Below are 13,936 nucleotides of genomic sequence, written 5' to 3' on the forward strand. Positions count from 1 at the left end.
AAAAAATATACTAATACCTTTAGCTTTGGTGGGAAGAGCCATACATTTTTATATGAATACATGTAGACGAAAATGGAATTTTTTTTTTTGAAATTTGCATTGTAGGACATTTCTGATTATTTATTGAAAACAGTTTTTTGGCTTTTCTATTTTTGGTTTAGATACTGAAAGTCAGTTTAAGTGAATCGGTATAAATATTTCGTACATTAATTTTTGAAGTGAAAACTTCTTTAGAATCGTTGGGAGTGATTTGGGAAAAAGTGAAACGAATTACAACATATAAACGTAGCGACGAACTAAATAACTTTTAGGCCAGCACCGACAGTATGGTGCGATAGCCGAGCGGCTATCAATGTGGGCTTCCGATCCAAAATTCTTGGTTCGAATCACAAGAAATAAAATTTTTTTTTTTGAAATTTGCATTGTAGGACATTTCTGATTATTTATTGAAAACAGTTTTTTGGCTTTTCTATTTTTGGTTTAGATCAGTGCTGTCCATCCCATACATCAATTGATGACACGTAACCTTACTCTCCATCGTTCAGTCGTTAGCAAACCAGCAACGAATAAACACCACGTTTGTCCGCGACGCTTAATGTATGCAACACAATGCCCTGTGAGAACTTTTTTATGCTAGAAAATGCCTTTGGCGACTTGCAATGCCTTTTATGTTACAAGTCGTTCAAAGGAAGCTATAGATATAATATCAAAAGGCATTTCGATTCCTCCCACAAAAATTTTCTACTCCAATCCAATATTTATTTATTTTGGTTTAAATTTCCCACTGGGCTGCTCCCATTCTCTCGTTCTCACTTATACACTCACATTTTTCATTTTGGACAGCACTGGTTTAGATACTGAAAGTCAGTTTAAGTGAATCGGTATAAATATTTCGTACATTAATTTTTTTTTGTGAGCGTGTAATTCTCAAAAGGTTTATTAGGTTTATTATTTAAAATGTATTGACTAGGTAGTGTGGTTATCAGCTTAACATCTGATAGATCCTCCATCGGAGGACAACAAATGTTAAACTAATTTTTGGAAATGCGCGGAGTGTTTTAGGGGCTTGCTCTCCACCTCTGCCACGGGTTGGCCCGGTATTGCAGTATCGCCGGGATTTCAACCTTGAATAAATACAAGAAAAAATATACTAATACATTTAGCTTTGGTGGGAAGAGACATAAATTTTTATATGAATACAAGTAGACGAAAATGGAAGAAATTTGTAAGTCTGTTTCTTCGGTCCGTTTGGGTATTTTTTTTGACAACATCGAAACCAAAGCATTTGTATCATATTTTATCTATCATAAGCCACTCGTATCATTTGTTGAAATTGAAAACATTGAGGATGAATAATGATAAAATGAAGAAAATAAAATATGAACTTTATAGCAATGTTGTAATGAACCTATAATTATCCCGCTCCTAATGCTGCTTTCGTCTTATTCTCTCTCAGTTTGTTTTACGGAAGGTTTCACTTCTATCAAGTCTAACCGTTAGACTGGTATTTTTTTTTTTAAATAAAGCGATTGACTAGCAAAAAAAAAAGATTGAAAATCATCATTTTTTCGGGCCTCTAACTCCCCTAACCTCTTTGGGCTATAAGACTTATTTATTTTTATATAATAATTGGCGCTTACACCCTTTTTGGGTGTTTGGCCGAGCTCCTCCTCATATTTGTGGTGTACATCCTGATCTTGTTCTAAAAAATGGAGGAACCTACAGTTTAAACCCACTTCGAACGGCAGATATTTCTTTATGAGGAGCTTTTTCATGGCAGAAATACACTCGGAGGTTTGCCATTGCCTGCCATGGGGCGACCGCTAAGAAAAAAATATTTCACCTAAGGCGGCTGCGGCTATAAAACTACATACTCGAAATTTTCCTAAAGCATTAGCAGTTTGAAATTTTCTCCAATCTTTTTTTAGTTTCGTGGGGTTTTATTGTTTTGTAAGAGAATAAACTATATTTTCATAAATAAATTATTTAAGTTTAGTGGAACACATCTCGGCTAGTAAGCAACATATCGATAATATGTGAAAGTTGCGCTTTTGTTTAATATTTCATTTGCCAAGCAGATCGCTGCATCTCTCAAAGGTCCATCTTTCAATAGCATCCATTCTCAAATCAAATGGGGATTACGGACCTATTGAGCTTAATGCATCAGCAAATTTACTTATTTTTATGTAAAAACGCCCTGGTCAGTGCATACCAATCTGGCTTCAGGCGTAACTGCGCTCATTAGCGCTTCAGATAATTTTCGAATAAATAATTGCGAAACCTTACTAACTCTTCTTGACCGTTACAAGGCTTTTGACACCGTCAATTAGAAGCTATTGTGTCTAAAGTTAAAGGATTTATTTCACTTTTCAGTCCTTTCACTAAGTCCTTAAACCTAATCAGCTCATATCTTTTTGGTCGATCGCAACTTTCTCTCCATATCTAGAGTAGTCCCTCAAGGGTCGATGTGTTCTGTTTGTTTTGTATATTAATGATCGGCCTAAGGTGCTGAAGTACAGTAAAATTCACATTTAACCTGATGATGTTCAATTGCTCTTTGTGACGAGTTTTCAAAACAGTTATGAAAGGTTAGTAAAAAAGGCAAATAGAAGCTAAAATGCTACATGAAAATCCAGGTGAGCTCAAGAATCCTGCACGTTCATTAGAGTGGGTCAGCTCCCATGCGATAGAAAACACATTTCTGGTCATCTGCACCGATTTTTCACCCCGGCCTTAGGTTGTACTGATAATGAAGATTGTATCAAAATTTCTATTTATTTACCTCCATTTTAGAAACCGGTAACACAAAATTGTTTTAAATTTCTAGTTATTTTTTTATCAAATTGCTTTAATTGATGAAATTAAAAACGGAAATTTTGTATCACTTCGAAAATCACTCCATTTAAGGAATTTTATTGCATTTAAAGCGGTAATTCTTTACTGTAAGGTAGCCAAACTCAAATCTTGGCAAAACAACATTTAAACGAAAACAAAAACCACATTTCCCTGCAAGCAATGCAATGCTAATTTGAATCTATGGACATAGCGCTAGAAAGCTTGCAAGACACACATAGCCGCAAACACATTCTTGGCAAATAAATAACCCAGCAAAGGATAGAGGATGCAAATTAAAACGAATAAAAAAGATAATAGAAGAAATAAGTGCAGTAGCAGGTAACCGCAAACCGCAGAAACGCGATGCATTCGTACCACCACCGCAAACGGACACTAGCGCACAAGAGGCGAGCAATCAGCAAACCGTCCATCAGGTGTGTGGCATGCAACACTCTAGCGTTGGTATGTTGTTAGCGGTGAGTGCTGCTACACTATTGCCATCAGCATTCGATGTTGCTGTTTTGCAGAGCGTTAACAAAAAATTCAGAGATGCAGAGCTGCTTCGACACATTCATTTATTTATTTGCGAGTGCTAATGGAAAACGCGTATCAATGAAGTTGATGAAGTGCTGATGACCACCACCACCATGACGTTACGTATGATGGGTGGTAAGAAGTGCCACGGTGACGGTGTAGAATATACGAATGCGCATAGATGAGAAAAAAATGCAGTAAATTCTTCGTTTACTGTGGAGAGTTTGTGGTGGTGCGCTGCGTTTGGCTGCAATCAACAAATAAATATTTGCATGGGCAGGCACGTTTTGATTCGGATTGGTGAAGCAGCAATGCATTTATTTGTGTGTGTCTTCAAGCATCTACTGCTTTTTGCATTGGTCCCGATGGTATGCCACTCTTTGTGATTCATTGGAAATGGAAGCTGTTGTCGCTGTAGCATGATAAATTATGATTGCGCTGCTCACAACAATAACAACAAGAAAAAAAAGAAAATAACAAAAAAACAGCTCCAAAACGCTTGATTGCACATAGCGCGCTATGCTGGCGATGTCTTTTTAAGAGCTGCGCAAGTAATAAATAAATTGGAATACACTTTAGCGTGCTGGAAGAAGCCACTTGTGGCATATCTATCAATTTGCGTTGCCGGCTATGTGGCCTCAAGAAATTAGTAACTGCGGAAACAGAAATTTAAATCATAGTATTCATGATAGAATTAAAGCTGTGCGAAATAAACTTCTGTTTATTCAAAAGCTCCTTCGAAAAGTATAACCCTCAAGGCAAGAATCTGTGGGTAGTTCGAATAGTACCAAATTTAGTCGTGCAGTTTGGACAGGTATGTGAAAAATATTTTAATATAATAGGCTACCGGGAATACAGATTTCAAAAAACGTTTCCGAAATCTTCAAATGCCATACGAGCAGACCCTAAACAAAAATCGAGTCTGTAAATTTAGGTAAAAATAAGTACATAACAAAAGGCGGCCACTACAACCGACTGGGTTAGTCCATTTAGTAGCGCTACTGCTCGAAAACCCCTTAAAACACGAGATAATAGAAACAGTTTTTCTAACAACTGTCACCCCTGCTCCGGGTGTATTTCTATCATGAAAAATCTCCGAATAAAAACTCATCACCATTCGGATGCGGCATAAAGCTGTAGGTGCCTCCATTTGTCAAAAAAAAAAAACGAGGCACACCACAAATAGGAGAAGGAGCTCGGTCAAGCAACCAAAAACGGATGTAACCATCAAAACTCCAAAACGCAAACTTAATCATTCGATTTTGATTTTTTGATTCAAAAAGATATCAGCCTTCAAAAAATGGTCTTCATATGGACAATGGACACAGATATAGTCGGTTTTACTGAACCGATTTTGATCAAATAAAATTTAAATGACGTAGAATTGCTGTCGCTATCGTGTGAACTCCGATAGTTAGCAGAAAAAAAATTTGGTATTTTTTTCGCATCTTTAAAGTCAAAAAAAGGCTCAAAAACCGGGTTTTCATCTTTGAACGTCTGCCATTTTGTAAATTTTTGTTTGTTTAAAAATCATAGAGCTGTGAGTCCCAGACATATGTACCTTTTTTTGGAAGACTTTGTTTTGAAGGCTGACAACTTCTTGAACAAACCTCGTATGACCAAACAAAAAAAAAATTATTTTATTTTTTAACAATGGATCAAAAAATAAAATACTCAAAACAAACATACAAAATCATTTTTTCGTTTCAATGAGGCGAGGCCCTAAGGGGGGAAACCAGTTTAGACTGATCAAAAATCAACTTTTTTTATTGCATAAATTGTTAGTATAACTACTCAAGAATATGTGGTAAAAATTTTAAAGCGAAATTCGCATTATTCCCGATTCTATGAGCACTTAAGTGACTGCCGTCGATTCCACACCATAGCGCGCGTTAGTTAGAACGATGTTTTTCTCGAAACGACTTTTTTTCAACTGGTGGGCACTTTAGCTCAAAAAGCTATAGGCCAATCGTTATGAAACTGCTAAACCGGTTTCCTCCCTTAACCACCATACTTTACAAAAAATTTATTTTAACACCGGACGCTACGCTTTACGAACATTATCCAAGCACGGAATTAAATATTCTACTATAGAAAAGGAATTAGTATTCAGACAGATCATACGCCACTTACCTGGTTTTGTTATATAAAAGAACAAAATATGAAGTTAAGTCTGAAGCAATTCAGAGACATTCAAATTCAAACGGCTTAGGGCTACGAAAATATTTACAGAGACGTCGAAATATTTACCTATGGCAAAGACCGAGGTGGAAAATAGTAGAAAGAAATAGAAAATAAAACCGCGAAGGAGCGTCTTGGAAATACGCGGCTGAACTGTAAATTAGTTGTGATATCTTAAAACTTGTTATTATGCTAAAAAATGGATTGAATAAAGAGATAATTTATATTTAAAAATATATTTAGGTGATGGGAAAAGCCAAAACTACGCCCAGTAAAATAGATTTTCGGTGGGGTTGTTCGAAGTGTTGCTCACTCTCACACGTTCTGTTGCTGCTTCAACATCTCTACTGTGCCTACAAAAATCATTCTGCCTAACCCTAAACCTGTTGGCAATATGATATTAACCAATTTTCTTTTATTATTAATTTCACTTGTTTCATAGAACAATAGTTTGGACCACCACTGCGAGTGTCATTCAGTTGCGATTTCGCTTAGCAACAGAGGCCATTGTTGGCAGTAAATTTTCCTAATTAAAACATTCCCGATAACAACTGATTTATGTAGCATAGGTAAATATAGGTATGTCTAGGTATATATACAAACCTACACAAATGAGAGTGCGTTTCAAAAATGAGTTAAATTAAACTGAAAAGCCAAAACTACAACAAAGAAGAATGCAATGCAACTGGAACAAGAGGAGATGAATATCTTAAGTTAGTTTTGGTCTTTAGAGCTAAGCTGAAAGTGCACAGATGACTTAAGGCATCAAAATTTGCATGCAACGATGGCAAATACGTATGTATGTAAATACTTGTATATATGCACAGGATAAATGTTTCACCAGGCAATGGGCTGAAGTGCATAGAATATACTTGTACAATTGCCGACAGTAAAATAGCGTCAGTTTTGTACTTGACATCTATCTTCTATATACATCTGATAAAATAAAGTCCCAAAATACTTACGAATGCATTATAAAGTTAGCACATTACTTATAAAAGGGTATTAAGTAATGCATTCATTTCGCACAGAACGCTCCGACTTTTGAAATTTAAAGCTTAGCTATCCGGGAAGGCTAAATTTAAGGGGTTACATGGGTTTCGTTGGTTCAAAAAATCGATTTATTTTTTTTTGCTTATAAATTTCTACAACTTCTCAGGAATATTATCCAAAATTTTCAAGTCGATCCGAATAATAAATTCGTAGATAGAGCCTTTGGAAGTGCGCGTTCCAAGCCACTTTTATTGTTACTCAAAACTTTAAACGCGTTTTTCTCGGAACCGTGTTTTCAAAGTCGGTTGTCAAATCTTCTCGAAAACTACTCAACCGATTTTGTTGAAATTTGACACAGGTGTTCGAAATACAATTTACTCGTGCTTGAACGAAGGATTTTGTTTGTTTTCAATTACAACTATTTAAAAAACAAAATGTCAAGCAAATTTGACCGAAATTTTCATTTTTTTGCAAAAATGTCTGACAAAATTCCAATTTTTACTTTTTTTTCTTTCCTTCGTTCAAGCACGAGTTTATGGTCTTAACTAAAGCACTTCTTTTTGTTTTTTTCATTTTTGACGAGCCTGTCAGGAGTTATGCTGACAACGCGGACGCACCTTTTTTTCGAGGGGTCGCCGAAAATGACGTCACAATGGAGGAGTTGTAATTTTTTTTTTTTTTTTGAAAATTTCAGAAATTATTCTTTAAATATGTATCTATAAGACAGAAAAAAGTTTGCATTAAATAATATAAATAATTTTTTACATAGAAAAAAAAATATTGAAAATAGGACTTTTTTTACCCGACGAAACCCATGTAACCCCTTAACAAAATTTGCAGGAGTACAAGTATATAAAAAAGGGTGGTCAATATGCAAAAATGTAGTAAAAAATCAGCAAACCAATAGCTATTACATCGTCAATGACTTAATCGACTGAAATAATTCGCGTTCATGAATAGGGAAAAGCGAACACCCCACATGCACATACGGTGACGTAGCCGAAGATGACGCTGAACACAGCCTTTTTCAATGTATGCGTTGGGAACAAGAACGCCGAACGCTGGAGAATGCAGTCGGTGACAAAACCACTGAAAATGTAATCGAGAAGATGCTAAGCAGCGAGGAAACGTAGGAAATCATCAGTGACTTCGCGGAAAAAAATCTCCTGATGAAAAAGCGGGATCTGGACGCAGGCACACAGGCATAGATTTTGTAATGAGGACGATGGAATGCCACTCTGAAGTATTGCGAAAGCTGTTCAAGGGTGGGCGACGGTTTTAAACAAGAAAAAGCTTTTAGTCGACGGTTTTAAACAAGAAAGAGCTTTTACCTTCACATCCACAAAAAATATCTGCAGTTAAACTTTAAAATGTTTACTTTTCAACAAAATTAGTTAATGTTTCTTTATAATCAACCAAAATTTTTGAAATAAAAAACACATTTTTTGACAAAATATCTGTTTGCGTTTTGATCGTTGTGTTCTTATTTCCGGACAAGAACTACATTTTTTGCTACTAATTTGTTGGAAATAGTTACTGGTAAGTTTGTAACGACCCGTGGGCACATCAATCTAACAACCTTATAACTGAGTCGGTGGACAGGTTTAAAGATCGAGCAATCTTCAGCTACCAAAGACCAGGTGGCTGCAGTTCAAGTTTTAATACTTTCCAAATTGTAATGCAGAAACAAAATCTTTCTATTCGATAGACACATTAGTATTAGATACTCTAACGAGCCAGTACAGAATAGAGTTTTTAAATGCTCTCAACCTTCCCGGAATGCCATCATATAAACCATTAATCACAAATTACATTATTAAATCTATTTTAGCGGCATATTTCAAGGATCCCCTTTATTTGTCATTATTTTTCTGATTATGAAAGAAAGTGGAGAGCCTATATCGTATGAATTACTACTTCCATTTTGCCCAATTTTCACCGCTGAACCAACAGCAGTTCTCTACGCCATGCAGTATTCGTCAAAACCCAAGGGGAAATACATCACATGCACAGAGAGCATGCCCTATTTTCAGGCCATAAAAAACTATAATAATTCCCATCACATTATTGGAACCATAGGAAATATCCTGATTGTTCAGCCTCATAAAATCAGAGTCATGTGGGTACCAGAGCATTCATATTCATGCATCAACGGCAATACAATCTACTGCCAAGGATATGAGCGTTACTCCTAATACCACAACAAATCTTCTATGTAAAAATGATGCTTATCGACTCATAGAGCAGCAGAGGCAAACCAAACTAGTAGCTGACTGGATTCTCTATAGCTATCACTACTCCAGGATTAATCGAAGTCGTACTAAACCAAACTATCTATCATCCCTCACATCTCATTATACTATGTCCTACACTGGCCTACGCATTCGTCACAGTGTAATCACTAACGCATATCTACTATACGGGAGGCAACCAAGCTTATGTCTATTTTGTAATACTCCAGCCAGTATGCTGCAGTTTTTAGCTTTTTGCCTTGGACTAGATAGACAAAGGCACCAGAATTTTGAATTTCATGTTTCACTATCGCTACCAATTAACCCTTCGGATACCAATATTTCTAAAATCTATAAATTTCTGAAGGAATCTGATCTTCTATGAGGTATATGACCAGCAACTCTTCACCAGGCAGCTGAAAGCCTCCGTTGCTAGCGCTGCGTTATATTTTTGTTTATTTAACATTTTTTTTGTTCTTTAGGCTTTCAGAAAAAAAAATACTCAATATGAAAAATCATATTAAACAGCACACCCACGACAAACAACACCTCGAAACGAACCTTACCACTGACTGGTATACAAATAATAACTACACAAGCACCCATATAACAGACTTTCTATAAAACCATAAAAAACACAAAATTTATCAAAATTTAAGAATGGAAATACATTCTGTCAAAAAAGTACCGGGAATTGTTCAATAAAACGCAAAATAATCGTTTAATCAACAACATTTATTTTGTCGCCTTCAAAATAGGCTCCATTCGAAGCAATATAAATATGCCAACGATTAGACCAGTCATCAAAGCACCTTTTAAACGCGTTTGAAGAGATCTTCTTCGGCGAATTCTTCTTAATGGCCTCTATCGACTCAAAGCGGCGTCCGCGGAGTGGCAATTTAAGTTTAGGGAAAAGGAAAAAGTCACCGAGGCCAGTGAATACGGTGTCTGTTCGATGATATTTGTCCAATTTTTTGGTCTAAAAAAGTGTTCACAATATGAGCCTTGTGAGGCGGTGCGTCATCATGGTGCAAGATGCATGAGGTTTCTTTCCACAAATTGGGCCGTTTCCTACGCACATTCTCTCTCAAACGTCGCAAAACTTCCACATAATATTCTCTATTTATAGTAGAACCATTTGGAACAAGTTCCGAGTGCACAGCACTATTATAATCAAAGAAAAGGAGTAGTATGACTTTCACTTTTGAACAACTTTGACGTGGTTTCGGCTCATTTGGAAGTGCCATTCAGCGGACTGTTGACTGGTTTGTATGTGAAAATCATATACCCACATTTCACCACCTGTTGTGATGCGCTGGATAAACGTTGGATGCGAATTCACTTGCTCAAGCATGTCTTCAGCCACCTTCTTCCGATGAATTTTTTGAAAGAAATTCGACTCTCTTGGAACGAGTCGAGGAGCCACGCATCTCATGCCTAATGGATGATGTAAAATGTTGCGAATTAATTCGTGAGACACGCTAAGATCGCGAGTTACCTCCCTTAAACTTAAATGATGGTTTTCCAGCACCATTTCCTTGACTTTGTCGACGTTTTCATCCGTTGAAGGTGCCACGATTTCTCGGCCCTCTGCAAAAGTCTTATATCCATCGTAGACCCGTGTTTTAGATAAAGTACGCTCACCATAGGCTTTCTGCAACATCTCCAACGATTCGGCACACGAATCTCATTCAAAATACAAAATTTAAGACAAATTCTCTAGACATTTGTCAATATTTTTTTGACAGAATGTATATATGAAATTATCGAGCTTAAGGCCTAGCTGCTATAGCTCCTAACCCAAATAGCTGTTAAGATGTACAACATAGCTAATTTTGTATAAATAAATAATATAACAAAATATTTTAATAGCGCTTCTTTTATGATAAATTTGTGTGAAACAAGATGCCGGTTGCTACTGCATTTAAATAAGGGAGCTAAATAAAAGTAAAAATGATGGTATTTTATGTATCCTCATTTCAGTGTCCGCAACTGTATTCATATAGCAACGGGCAAACTAACAAAGCAACTTGCAAATGAAGAATTGTATGAGTAATTTTGCAAAAGTAATTGCAACTCGAGACCTGCTGAAGTTGTAATCCGTCTGTGGTCATAAATGCGGGCTTGATGCAGCACGCCCAAGTAGTCAAGCAACTCAGAAAAGTCTAACCGATACATAAAAAGTGAAAAAATACAAATAAAACCGTAGAAGTGGAAAAAAGCAAATAACAAGGAAACTTTAAGATGCTGGAAACAAAAAAAAAACAAAATGCAAACTTACAGGTTCAGAAACTTAATCCGTCTCTGAATGCGACGCAGTCGTATGCTCCATAGATCGTGTTGAGCAAACAATGAAATAAAATGAAACCGAGCTAAGTGTGTAAACCCAAAGAAATAACGAAGCAGTCAGCAGCTATCTGAACAGACGAAAAGGCAACCGAGCAATACCATTCACAAGAAATGAAATGAAAGTCAAACGGGGAGGTGCACGTGGGGTAAATTAGCGACCAGTCCACCGAACGACTCAACTGAAGAAAACTGCACAGAAACTGTTGTTAATAAGTAAAAAAAAACAAGTTGAATTGTTAGTCATAACAACAATACATATGTATGTACGTATGCGGCAATGCAAGCATAAAATGACCAACGACACAGCGGGAGCAGTATAAATAACGGTAATATTACCATCAACAATTGAATGCATTCGTACAACGTTTTGGTCTCGAGCATGTCTACATTTCTCGAAAATACGCATGAAATAATCAGCATAAGACGTGGGCTGACGGCATGCAGAGAGGAGCGAATGAAGTAATATTGCTGAAGATGGAATTAGACAACCAGATAAAAGGCTGGTTGGAGATTTACAATTGGACTTACAGTCGCCGCAGGCATAAACACTTGTCATCAAGGGCGCAAAACAAGCAACCCAGTGCCGAGTTAGACGTAGTTGGATAGATAAAATAGTGAAGTGAATTAAAAGATTTCTGGTCTTAAATTTTAAAATTGTTTCAATTTCATATACAGGGTGGCTGATGACTTTTGCTACATTAAGAAACTCAAATAACTTTTTTTTTAGTGTATGGAATTCATTTATTTTTTTTTCAAGTTGAAGGTCATTAAATTTTATTAAATGTAGCTTAACTAGTTTTAAAAATAATTGAATTTAAATGCCCCCCATGCTCGTTGACACAAGTGCGGCATCTTAGTAAAAAGTTGTTCATTGCTGCTTTGAGAGTTGCGACAGGAATAGCCGCAATTGTTGCCCGAATGGATTGTTTTAGTTCATCCAAATTTGTTGGCTTTGTTTTATAAACTTCTTGTTTACATAAACCCCACAAGAAAAAGTCAGGTGCAGTAAGGTCAGGCGACCTGGGGGGCCAACGAAGTTCGGAGTTTCTTGAAATCAGTTTATTGGTAAATTTTCGTCGCAACTCTGTCATAACAGTCTGGGCTATGTGAGACGTTGCCCCATCTTGTTGAAACCACACAGAGCTGAAAGGAATTCTCTTTCGGCGTAGTTCTGGATAGAAAAATTCTTTCAGCATTTTCAAATAACGGTCTCCAGTAACCGTAACGGTGTGACCATTTTCTTCAAAAAAATAAGGCCCGACAATACAGCGTGAAGAAACCGCACACCACACTGTCACGCGAAGAGGATGCAATTCCGTCTCGTGGAGTATCTGTGGGTTAGAAGTACTCCATATTCGACAATTTTGTTTGTTCACATTGCCGTTTAAATCGAAATGGGCCTCATCAGACATGAAAAGGCAGTTTAACATGTTTTAGTCTTCTTCCACCATTTGCAGGATCTTCTGGCAAAATTCCAAGCGAATCGGCAAGTCTGCTGCATTCAGTTTGTTAACCATTAAAATTTTGTAGGGAAATAAGTCTAAATCTTTGTGCATTATTGTTTGCAAAGACTGTCGGCTGACACCAAGTTGAGCAGATAAGCTTCTTGTTGAAACCCTTGGATTGCTTTGTATAGCTGCAGCTACAGCAGCGATCGTTTCTTGCTCAGCAAAATTATTCACCAGTCTCATTATGGTAAATCTGCTCGGGGGATCGCCGCCAAACATCCGCCTGTACTCTCTCTGTACCAAAACTACGGACTCCAGTGCGTGATAGCGGCGGACTATCCAAATTCTTGTTTGCGTGTCCCAGTTATCCATTTTAATAAATTTTAAAGATCAATCTGCAAATTAAAACAAAAATGGAACAGATAACTTAAAAAGAAAAAAAGTTATTCAATTTTTTTTTTGGTAGCGGCTTTCATCAGCCACCCTGTATTAGCAAAAGGAAACCTTTAATGCCACCTTTTTGTATTCTTTCACAGTTTTAGTACCAAATTTCGGTGCAGGCGGCAGGTCAAGGTTGCGTCTTACCAAAATAGTTGCGGCCTTGGAAGAATAAAAACTTAAAAACCAGAAGAATAGTGGACATGAAACATCAGGTAATAGAAAAAATGTTCTTTGCTTATAACAGAGATACCACGTTCCCTTCGTAAAAATTACCGTTATATGGGAGGTGGAAACGTTCGTAATTGGGGAAATGAGGCAAGAGGGAGAGACTGAATTGGAGGAGGATTGCTGATGAAGCCATGGTACACCACAGACTGTGCAGCTAAGAGGGAGAGAGAAAGAGAGGGTAAATGTCCATTTTCAAACCAAAATTAACTGGGACAAAGAGCGCCTAATACGTGTCTTCCAAGCTGAATTGAAATATGTGTATTAATATTTGTTACAGTGTACACGGCTGGACGGATGAAATGACTTACTAAATCAACACCCATCATTCTGATTCCTTTATCCAGTTACATACAGGGTTTGATTGAAAAGTAATAAGCCTTCTCGCGCGGAGCGTCTGCCAAGCGATCAACCGAATCGGCTTCCACTAGAAACCGGTCCCAGTTCGCTGGCAACAGCGGTGCAGTCAACATCGCTCCGCGCGTGGAAGCTGTTTTAAAAGTGTGTTAGGATTTTGCAGTGGCGAAAATGCAGCGATCGTTGGAGCAACGCTACTCGATCAAATTTTGCGTAAAGCTAAACAGTTTGTACCTCCAGGAAGCACTGTAAACACGGAATTTTACAAAGAAGTGCTCCTTCGGCTGAAAAACCGCGTAGCTCGGGTTCGGCCCGACCTCGTCAACAATTGGGTTAACATCG

At 37.2% G+C, this 13,936-nt stretch overlaps 1 pseudogene; it reads left to right on the plus strand.

Annotated features, from left to right (window-relative positions):
- The first annotated feature begins 947 nt into the window (after positions 1–947).
- On the plus strand, positions 948–1,133 carry LOC129243244 (U2 spliceosomal RNA; annotated as a pseudogene).
- Positions 1,134–13,936: the final 12,803 nt, after the last annotated feature.

This window comes from Anastrepha obliqua, chromosome 3 (assembly GCF_027943255.1).
Source record: "Anastrepha obliqua isolate idAnaObli1 chromosome 3, idAnaObli1_1.0, whole genome shotgun sequence".
In the NCBI taxonomy this organism is placed as follows: Eukaryota; Metazoa; Arthropoda; class Insecta; order Diptera; family Tephritidae; genus Anastrepha; species Anastrepha obliqua.